Raw genomic sequence first — 11,505 nt, 5'->3', positions numbered from 1 at the left:
AAATAGCATTAAAGTGATCAGAATTTCAGCTGGAGCTGGTGAGCAGTATTTACGAGCAGTCCATAGAAAAGCCTGGTGTTATTTACAGGGCATTTAGGAGGAAGAAAGAAGACATACACATGCTAATGACTGCAGCTGGTTAGACAGTACTTCTCAAGATGTGAAGCATACCAGACTAGCAGCAGATGCACAGATATGTCTTCTGGCTGTTTTCCAGCATCTAAACTTACACTACAAATCCAAGGGTCTTACAGTTTGTTACATAAAGAAGTTAGTATGCAGAAACTGTGAATATGCAGTAATGTGAACTTCTAGCAGACTACCCCATGTAACTCCCTCCCACTCAGTGTGCTCTAGAAACGAAGAAGCATATTCCACTTACAGTTACATTATCTTATACTACAATAATTTTAGCATGTGCTAAAAATATCTCCATGGGAGTTAGCATACAAAAAAGATCATATTAAAAATCCACACTCTTTCTTCTGGAGTACTGATTTCCCTGGGTAGATCTGCCTTAAATCCGAAGATTTATGGTTACCAATAAATCTTTGTGACTCAATTATAAGTGATGTAGACACGTAGATAAACTGGCCTCTGTAAAGCCTGAAATCAGTTCTGAATTGCACATTACCTCCTTCATTTCAGTGGACAGTAACTCACACACATATAGGATAACAGTGACATTTCAAGCACACTAACTCATCAGAGTGTGTCAGATTATGAAGGCCTAGGCAACTTTCTATGAGCAACTGCTTTCTGAGCATGAGACTGCATTTTTTGTTTTATTTCTCTTGAAAGGAAATTAAACTTTCTAGAGTTCAGAAGTGCTTATAAACTAGCATTAGCTCAGCCTCTGCTCACCCCATTTTGTGACGCTATAGACTAGGAATCCAAAGTTGCATTGTTTTGTACAGCACATTACGCACTTGGTGATTCATACATTTAAAACACATCTTACAGAAATCAGAGTATGTCACCATACCCCTCTGCAACATTACATTTATGGCATTCACAACCTTCATAACAGTACATCTGCTTTCTTGTCATGCCTGAACTATTGGCACAGCCATACTGCTGCAAGGACCTTTATGATTACAGTTCCACGTGTTTCTGCACAGAGGGGTAGACAAGCACAAATTTCTGTCAAGCAGATGTATGCTTACATACACAAGAGCCTGACGTAACTAGGTAAGAGACATCCAGAAACATTCTTAAAAAAACATTTCTTGATCTCACTGTTGGGAAAGCTTTTGGGGGAATTTTTCCTTGCTGTAGGAATAGGTTTTCAGAGTTCCAAATATCTTGGTCAAGTGCAGTTACAGGAGGGGTCTTTGTTTAAAATCCAATTCATTGTGCTGCTGTAATCTTGCTGTAGCAAATCTGCTTTTCTTGTCATTCTGCCTATATGTAGCCTGTCCAGACATCCATCACTGCTGTCCAAAGGTGTGACTGCAGTTCCCTAAGGATGTGCCCTAGCTGGTTTTAAACTAGCTAGGTTGAGTGCTGATAGCAGGAGGACAGCGGGGAGCTAAGCATGGGCTAACTAAGAGCTTAGCTGGGAAGCTGAACTATGCAAACCCAGCATGAAGAATCAGGATGGGTTTGCAACCTGTTACAGGCTGTTTAGCTGTTGGTACCTAGTAGATTTCAAACTGCTTGTTACCTTGAGCTGTAAGGTAAGTACATCCCAAGGTAAGGGAGAGGACGCTATGAAATAATGTATTTTAACAGCTGCATTTGAACAACAGCCCAACAACTGTCCAGTTGTTTTATTTTTATTAATACCACATGCAAGATATTTTTATCAGTATTTGGTGGTACTTTATTAAAATACTGACATGCAATTTTGGAAATTACCCAGGATATGAAAATGGGCATTTCTAGGCTGCTGCTACAGCCATCCCAGCCAACAAAAAGGTGCTCTCTGTGTTGTCTTTTATTAGGTAAAATTCCTACTTTTCTTTCCTTTGCCGTGTAGGTTGCGGTTTTAAGGGAGCACCTGAGTAAATAAGGTTCCACTGATTTGCATGCATGCACGTGGAAAACCAGATGCACTGCACTCTTCGGCAAACACCTACCAACTTCCCACCGACCAGATGAATGTGGCTATTTGCCTTTGGACGGTCCTTCTCACTTGGTAGAGTGTACAAAGGGTCTGAAAGATAAATGTCGAAAATAAATGTCCGCTCCCCACGGGCGGGGATGGACACCCAGAGGCCGCGGCCACTCACACCGGGGATGCTGGGCCTGGCCACCCCAGCCCCCCCGCCCCGGTACGGGCCGCGAGAAGGGCCCCGCTGCTGCGGCGGGCCCGGTACCGTAGAGACACAGGAGAGTTCGACCTGAAGCCGCTCCGCAGCAATGGCCGCCGAGGCGCGGAGATACCGCGCGGTTCGTGGCGGCGGGCGCCTGCCGTTTCCAGAGCAACAGGCAAGAGGGCAGGGCCAGACCGTGGAGGCCACGCCCCCTTGTGGTGACGTCACCGCGCTGAGCGGGAGCCGAGGTGGCGGGTTTTGACCTGCCCAAGATGGAGGGTGGCGGGTGCAAGGTTCTCCAGCAGTACAGCTATCATCCTCACAAGTCCTTCGCCACCAGTAGCACAGCCACTGCGCAGTTCTACATCAGCATTGCTACCTCAAGTCTTTCACAGCACCAGTGCTTGTAGATGATGCTCCCCGGTTCCCCTGGATCCTTCCTTAATGAAGGAAAAACTGTTCTAGCAATGATGCTGGAATTGAGCCTGGATGTTCCTGCCTCTGCTCGTGTCTACAAGAATTCCCTTGCTATAAAACGGTGAAAATGGGCTAGGTGCCTACCTACTGGAGCAGCAACTGGCATTCTTGCGTTTTTACAGTGCCCAAAAAGACCTACATGAGGGATTATAAATAGACCTTACTTTGCTAGTGCAGCACTGCTGAGACTGCTCATAGAGAACAGGGCACAAAAAGCACCAGAATTGTCTCTTTAGTCTACTATCCTAAAGTAGGTATCTTGCATTCATTATTTTGTGTGCAAAACTGTATACCAAAAGAATTATTCACAGCTTGGCATGTCTGACACAAAATTCTGTTCCCTCAGTATTTTATCACAGGAGAGAGACATGAGGACTGTGGCTCCAAACTCTTTGACTCTATCAATTTACATTTAAACACTGAATTTTGAGTTTGAAATGCTGATTTACACTTCCTCAAGGCCTGAGGCTTGTTTGAAGCAGCAGCATATTTCTTCAGGTAGCAGATCAAATGGTTCAGTTCAAAACTCTGTAATAAAAAGTCCTGTTGCAGCTTTACGTGGTACATTGATTAATACTGTAAAGATAGTCAGCTGGCTGTAATGGCCCTCACTTATTAAAAAGCTTTACAAAGTGACACCTTGTAATTATTAACAGGACAGCAAGCATCACTTAATAGGTTTGCTTAACATTTCCCATGATCAAGTTCTGTTTTCCTTTTTCTTGTATCTCATTGCACAGGAACTTCATTATTTCCACAGTGAATTTTTTTGTTCTGAGCATCTGCCTTGAGATGATGAGATGTGTCAACTGTATGTTGGCCAAACAATGGCTCTTTGTCAACTCCACCCTCTCACATTTTTCCTCTTTATGGTTTTCAGAGAGTATAGGATGCAGGTGCATGGACTTTTGTTTTATTTGTTCTGATGAGGGAAAGACTGGATGGAAACTCAATAGAGAAGAAACAGTGGAACAATTACTTAAGTTGTTGATACAGAAGTACAAAATCTCAGGATTTAGCCTAAAAGATGAGTACTCTTGGAGCTATGGAAGATCAGAAGGGTGTAGTCCCACCATTAAACTTAGCCACTTCACGCAGGTTTAAATGTAAGATGCTACCACCTTCTTAATTCTACATGCATTACCTGGCCTTACTGCCTCTGACCTGTGGGTGTTGGCAGCTGGAAGGCTGTGTGGGGAAGTAGCTCAGGAGAGTGGTGTGTCTGGAAACTAACCAGACACAAAATAAAACGTTTTCAGATCACGGCATAACTGCCTGAAGACTAGCACCCACTCATGGGAGGTGAAGGCACTTGTGGCTAAGCAAAAAAGCCCAAGGTTCAGGTTCTTGGAATTTGCTTAGATTAGATTAGGGGAGGGAGGGGATGAAATACCAGCTCATTCTTACCTAATGTTTCTGAGGAATCCGTGAATTACAGATGCGTCCAGAGAGCAGTTGTGCAGTGTTTGAAGGTGTGTCTATCACTGCTGTCTTCTTGAATTATCTTTGCCTGAAAGCTTCATGTTCCTGTGGACTTGCAGCTGGAGTGGAACTTGGCCAGGGCCCAAGGAGCATGGCTGTACGCTCTGGAATAAACTGAAATGAAGCAGTGCTGATGTTTGTCTGAACTGGTCTTCTTTTTTATTATTATTTATTTATTTTCATTTTATTAATGTGGATCAGCCGTTTTTAAAGAAAAAAAATCCCTAAGAATAAAGGACTCCGAGAAAGGTGTTTGATTACCAGACAGTAAACTGACGATCTTGTTTCTGGACAGGACTTCAGAAAATGTGTTTGAATCTTGGCTGGTAGGTCTCTGTCTCAGAATGCACGCTGTTGCTTGAGTTAAAGTGAGCTAAAGGTAGCAAAGCTGTTAGAAATTAAAAAATTCCTTAGCTTAGTTTTCAGAGAACTTGACTGTTGGTTTTCTCCTTAGGGCTGCAGATCAAAGAATGATATTTATTTATTTATTTGGTAATCGCTTTCTCAGAACAGGATGGTGTATCTGAACTGAGGTCCTGTCTGTGTGATGATTTCTTACACCCATTTGGCTGTGTGGGAACAGCAAGTGCTCAGATGTATGGGTAAGCTGTCCACAGCTCTGAGTTACTGTGCAGTGACTGATGGAGTGGACTAATGCTGGCCCAGTGCTTAGCATGTTGGAAATGTGTGGTAAAGTGCACTAGTTTAGCCAGCCATGAAAGAGGCTGAGCTAACTGCATTTTACTTCCTATTAACCTTGTGGCAAGACAGAGTAATTTGCTGCAAAGATGAACTACTGCCACTCTATTGATGGACTTGTTATGCTGTGATAGTTTGCTGATGTGCTTGAACTGTAAAACCAGACAGAGAAAGTGGAAAGCTGTGATGAGGAGGCATCAGCTGAGAGCAGAAGTAGCTGGGCAAGGAGAGGATGAATTGAACACAAACTATGATATAGGAGGAGAGGTCTGGCTGGCTGAGCAAAGAAATGTGTGGAGAATCAGTGCGTAGGGGAGGAAGGGGAGACAGAGTGAGCAGGCAGTAATATAATACATGGTTTGGACAAGAAAATGTGAGACAGGGTTGAGGAGATGAAAAAGTGAGGAAGGCTGTAATATCTCCTCGGTCTTCCTTCTGCCCAGAAAGTTTAGGAAGGAACTGGATTTTTGAGTGTGGCTGTTCTGCAATCCATAAGCAGCTGCGAAAACCCTGGCAGTACGTCATCCGTCTGGCTCTAAGCTTGGTTATGTAGGTGTTCCTCTTCTGATGTGTTTTTACCAATAATCAAACAACCATGCTGTTGTGGTGTGATGCTTTGTGGTGTTTTTTGTTGTTGTTTTTCCTGGTGATTGACAATAAATTTACAGCATTAAAAGCATTGTTGAAATGCCCAAAGGAAAACCACGCGTTTAAAATTAGTTGCAGTCAGATGGAGCTGGCATTTCCCAGGCTTGCCACAGGATGTCAGTCTTTCTCCGTGTGGGGGCTGACACAGGAGAAAGCTCCCTAGCTTGGGAGCTCCATTTAGAGCTTCTACTAAACGTGAAATGACAATTACATGAATTTGGCCCTTGGGCTCATCCCAGATAAGCCCCAGTATCCATTCCCAGACCGATCTCCACGTGCTTCTCTAACTGTGTATAGTATTAGTGAGATGTTGGCTCCTGTGAAATCTGTTGCTTTGTGGGTCTAGGCTTTGTCTCAGCGCTGGCTCTTGGCCATGGTAGTGCATTATAACTGCTGTGGAATACCTCACTTATGACATCTTTTGTAAAAATGGCCTTAGAGTACTGATTATGCTAAATTTAGCTTCATCAAGTTGGAAACTTTGGTTTCTTTTGCTGTTTTTACTTATAGCTCAGCTAAAACCGGCATCTTGAGATAAAACCACTGAAAAGGAAAAAAAAAATCACAGAGATGAAACTCTTTATGGGAAACCTTCTGTTCTCTCTTTCTCTTCTTTTCTTAGTACAACTGCTGGCATGTTTCCTGAACTAAAAGCAATCTACAGATGAGGATAACTTCAAAAGTCAAAGCTCAAAGAAACTGAACCAGCAGTGCTCTGTGATCGCAGTTAAAGGATTCACTCCAAAGCCTGTTGAAAGATTTCTATAATGGTTTTGATTAGGGAGAAGAAAAAAAGAAAAAAAAACAGAGAGGGAAAAAAAAAAAGAGAAGGGGAAATTAAGGACATTTTCAGGCAGTAGGAAGAGAAGTGCAATTTCTGACAAAAGCCCACTCACTCATACAGTTAAGACATGCATGTTCATAAACTTCATTTCACTTAGATGAGCTCTGGAGGAAATTCTCAGTGATTAGGGAATAACTGAGGCAGACATTTGGTTGCTTTGCTGGCCTGGTGTTGTCTAACCTCAGAAGAGGATCTTGAGTGAACTGCGTAGGAAACTGGTGAATTCCTAGTATTCTCACTTTCCTCATGTAATACTCAGAAAAAAATAAATGGCAGTTCCAATGTTAGCTTGCACTGTTCGAGTTCCAGTGTGCTAAGACATCTAATTTCAACAAAAATCCTTGAATTCGTTTTCTCCCTTGACTTCCCGAGCAATGGTTGAATCAACCTTCTAATCAGAGCACAAGAAGTAATAAAAGAATCATTTCCAGAGCTAGAGGAACAGTGGTTTGATGGAAGGGGAATATTATACTGACTTAAAAGACAGGATATTCCCTGTGTATGTGGCTAAGTAGGAGCTGAGAAGAGCTTGTATCTTCAAAGCGAATCCAACTACTTGTTTCAGGAAACCTGGAAGATGTGCTTGTAGCTGAGTTGTGATTGGAGGCACGTCAATCCCAAATCTGCTTTTCATGAGGGTCTGGCCCCAGACTAATAATTTTAGTCTGTTTTTTAAAATAACAGCTACATTTGCTGCTAGCAAATCATTACTCAGCCTGAGGTACCCATCTCCATAATACTTGCCTGGTGATTCCTGTTCAGCCTGCAAGGATGCAGGGAGGGTGCTTTCATGAGCACTGACCATCCCAGCTGGGACAGCTGAACGTGCTACCTGTCTCTGCTCACCTTCAGATTAAAAGAAATGGCAACTTCCTGAGAGTATTAAGGCCTGCAGAGAGAAAGTTGTCCAATTGGTCCTAGGAGATCTCTGTATCCAGAAGCTCATGAGTTTGGTAGCTAGATTTTACTTGCTGTTTGATAGATGGTTCTTACTGTAGCCAACAGTAGTTCAGAGTAGTATTAAGGATTCAGCAGATGGGGAGACAGGCAGTATATATTTGTGTGATGTGTCAAAAAGTATGCAGTGGAGTACCTTATTAACTTCTGCAGCATTTCTGCTCACCTTGCTTTCTCCTAATGTTTGTTGAAGTGCTTGGTCAAGTCTGTTTTCCAGTTAATGGGAAACCTTTCTAGGAAGTGAGTATGTCTGCACAAAGACCTGATGTGAAGGGAACCCCAAGAACTCTTGATATTCTGTTAGCCACTCTCTTCATAGAAATCAAGTAGCTGGAAAGACATGCTGAGAAGCTGCATTTCAGCTTGTAATTATAAATATAGCTCTTCCATATACCACATTCTTATTTTCTCTCAAATAATTAGTGCATCATGCAATCCACTGGACTGGGTTAAGTTGAGGGCTGGCATGCATCCAGAGATCCAGGGAAGGCCTATCAGAAATAAAAGGGTAAGGCAGCATTGGCAGGACACCAAAGACATGGCCAGAAATGAGCTAGAATTGGAGGGAGCCTTTTCAAGGGTTGAAGAAGGATGCAATCTCAATCACTTCCTCTGTGTAGCAAAGCAATGCTTGTGGAAGTTCTCATATCCTGCCTCTCCATCTTTGCCAAATAGTCCTTCCCATTCACTTGCCAGTTTCAAATTGTGAAGACTGAACAGAACACAGTACAGGATCCAGAGCACATCACCAATGTCTTGATATGTCAGCTGTGAGGCATGATAGGAACAAACAGCCTGTAGCACATTGATCTGAAAACATCTCTTTCTGAATGTACCAATAATGCTTATCAAATTCCAAAGTTCTTCTCTTGAATCAACAAGAAAATTAGAAGAAAACAAGTGCAGGAGAATTAGGTATTTAAAACTGCAGACTAGTCTGACCACTGATGTGGAAGAAATGCCTGCATTTTCTGCATTATTTTGTAACTTTGCCTAGCATATAAGAGCTGTGGGAAGCCTGAATGAATTTAGAAGATATGTAATGTTTCCTGCTCTTGACTAGCGACTTGCAGTGCTATATAGCATATGTATTGATGCAGTATTTAAGAGGAGTGAGATGCTGGGACACATGAGTATGCAGAAGAATGCAGCCAAAATCAGTAACGTATTTGGAAATACTAAGTATTCCTTCCAGGCTTTCATTTATATCCTGCAGTTTGTTGTGACTGTTAAACTGCTTGCTATAACAGAGCTCACATTTTGTAAAACATGATCAAGAGAGACTTGAACAGATTAAAGCAAGCAAGATTTGCTACTGACACTGACAATAAAATGGCACTGCACCAGGCAGAATAAGATTTTTAATAGCAGCGGGGATGACTGTAATGTATACAGTGAGCAAGATGTTGACCTACTGCATCACTAGATCAACAGCTGAACACCATTCATTGGAGTTTTTCAGTAACACTGCTTGATTTGAGCAAACTGATCAAAGTGAGAAGATGATATTGTGGAATACTTTATTTGACTCTTTTTTTTTTTTTCTTTTTTTTTTTTCTTTAATTTTTTTTTCAATACATAGACAAGTACATTTGTGTTCTGAATGAGATTTCCTGTATTGAATAAGCATAGACCTTAGACAGCATTTGCTTTCTGTATGATAACTAATCAGAGATCATACATGCATGTGTGGGGTGCTTTATTAACGGTGGCTAAGCTGTCTGATTGCTTGGGCTCACATTCAGACATTTTGGGCAATTTGTGTACAGGTTATGCAGAAGTTTAAGTCTTATTCTTCCAAGTCATGAGAAGTGAGAGTGAAAGAGGTTTCCTGTTTGGGAATATCTACATCAGCAGCTGCCATAGTTAACTCTGTACAGGAGTACAAAATCCCAGCTTCCTTTTTTTGTGATGTTGCCACGGTGACCGCATACTGAATTTACTGATCTGACTTCTAGAGAGTTCCACGGCAAATTCATAATCTTTGCTAATATGTCTGGATATGCTTTCAGGGTAGGGAAAAGACGAGGAGACATTGCATTAAAGTGATGATAATCTTAGCACAAACTGAGGAGAGATTTGCAGCAACAACATGACTAAATGAAGCTTATGGAAAAAAAGTGCTAATGTCCATTTTATTTTTCTATACAAAGAACTGGTTCTCACCAGAAAAGTCATTAGTTGCTGGAAACAATCTAACACGTTCCATAAAAACATTGGTTCCTTAGCAGAAGCAGTGGTAGCAATGCTTGAAATTTTTGTTGTAAATATTGACGAGGACAAAAGTTTTTCTCTGTATGTTTTTGTAGGAAGCTCATCGTTTTTCTCACCATGGATGAGTGGGCCATACAGTCCTCATCTCAGCATGAGAACTCAGAATCTCTGGGATGCTGTTTGCTGAGCCCTCTTGGGGATGGAGGCAGTAGTTCTGCTTCTGAAATGAAAAGTGACTGCAATCTTGCAAACTGCTGTCCACCTCCAACCTTTGACACTCTGAAGATTTGGCTCAATTTCTGGCAAGAGATGATCCGTTGCAGTACTAAACTCATAGAGCATTAAAACCAACAGAAATGTCTTAAAAATAATCATGATTCTACCTTAATAATGTTTCTTCAACAACTCACTTTCCAGTAAGACTGTTTCCATACAACCTTCCATGATGATCTCCCAGTCCCACTGGGACTGTCCCCAGAGGGGACAGTGCAGTGCTGTTGTACAGAGTTCTTGCAGAAAGAGATCATGCTGTAGTGCTGAAACATTTATGCTTTCAGCCTGGGTCTGGACTGAAGCATCACTTTTTGAGGTCAGGCTTTTTTAGCTGAGGTTTAGTGAACCAGGTACCTTCACTTAAAGATGGAGTTTGAAATTTATAGGGTTGCAATTAATCATGTCAGTCTTTTCCACTGTACAAGATCAGAGTAAAGGTCCTTCAATCCGAGCATTCATCCACTCTCATGTCATACTCCTGAGCAGATAATACTGGGCAGTTGCATATCTGCAACACTGATTGAAAAGGGATACTCTATCCAGTACACAGGCAGTTAATGCAGTTGTTAACTGGGCCATGACAAGTCATCTTTCTGTGAGGCTTGAAGTCCTTTTCTTGTAGCTTGTGGATTTAAGTGTTAACCAGAAATACAGACAGCTTGTGTGACAATTAGATACAGGTTAATTGGGCTGCTGGGGCAGTGACTGTCTCATATTTATACTAGGTCAAAGAAAAATATTTCCCTAGGTCTATTTTCAAGACAGTAAAGGGTTAATGGATCCCAGAATAGACACTGTGTGGAAAATACCAAAATACATTTGGCTGTGGTTCACCACACAGATTTTCCATTGCTAAATTCACCTTTTATGTCGTGTATATCAGAAGTGTGAGAAATCTGGAAAACCTCAGTCTGCTCCAGCTGACATTGAATAGGGGTTTAACCTACATAACATTAACAATGAATATAAATATACTTTTGAGGTTCCTTGAAAAGTCTGCCCTCTTGAGCCTCTCTAACAGACAAAGACTTACTTTTTAAGCTGAAGATCAAAGAAGCCAACAGCACAGACCGCAGTGCTACTGGGATGCTTACATATTATGTTGCTGAAATATGTTCCTTAATTCTGATAAAAGGTTGTGCATGGAAAATAATCTATAACACCATGGAAACTGAGCAGGCTCCTCCGGTTCACCCATTACTCCTCTAAACCAAGATCTGTAAATGCCCAGCACTCTTTGTATTCCTTGTACTTTCGCTTCTGGAGCCAGGCTGCCAAGTGACACCGTAGATTGGAAAACATCTGTTTTGATTACCTCTTTCAGAGGCTCTGAGATTTTCACTGAATCTCCTTTCTTGGGCATTGGATCTGACAATTTTCCAGCAGTTTCATCTCTGCAGCTTGCCCTTAACCATTTTTCTTTGACTTGAGGATAAATCTGTTCCTATGAAACAGCTTTCTGACACAAATTCTTTAATATAATTTGTCTGCCACTGTCAGCACACAGAGGACAAATGGAAAACAAAAAGCACTAACTTAAGCATTCATCCTTGTGTACAAGGTAACATCAGAAGACAACAAGTGTGCTCTCCTCTCTGCCCTGTACCCCAGGATGGAACAATCAGGACGAAAATGTGTCAACTGTACTTCATG

Source organism: Cyrtonyx montezumae, unplaced genomic scaffold, assembly GCF_038088225.1.
Source record: "Cyrtonyx montezumae isolate F1298 unplaced genomic scaffold, pur_monq_1.0 scaffold_3, whole genome shotgun sequence".
Taxonomy (NCBI): domain Eukaryota; kingdom Metazoa; phylum Chordata; class Aves; order Galliformes; family Odontophoridae; genus Cyrtonyx; species Cyrtonyx montezumae.
Note: the sequence above shows the minus strand (reverse complement) of the source record.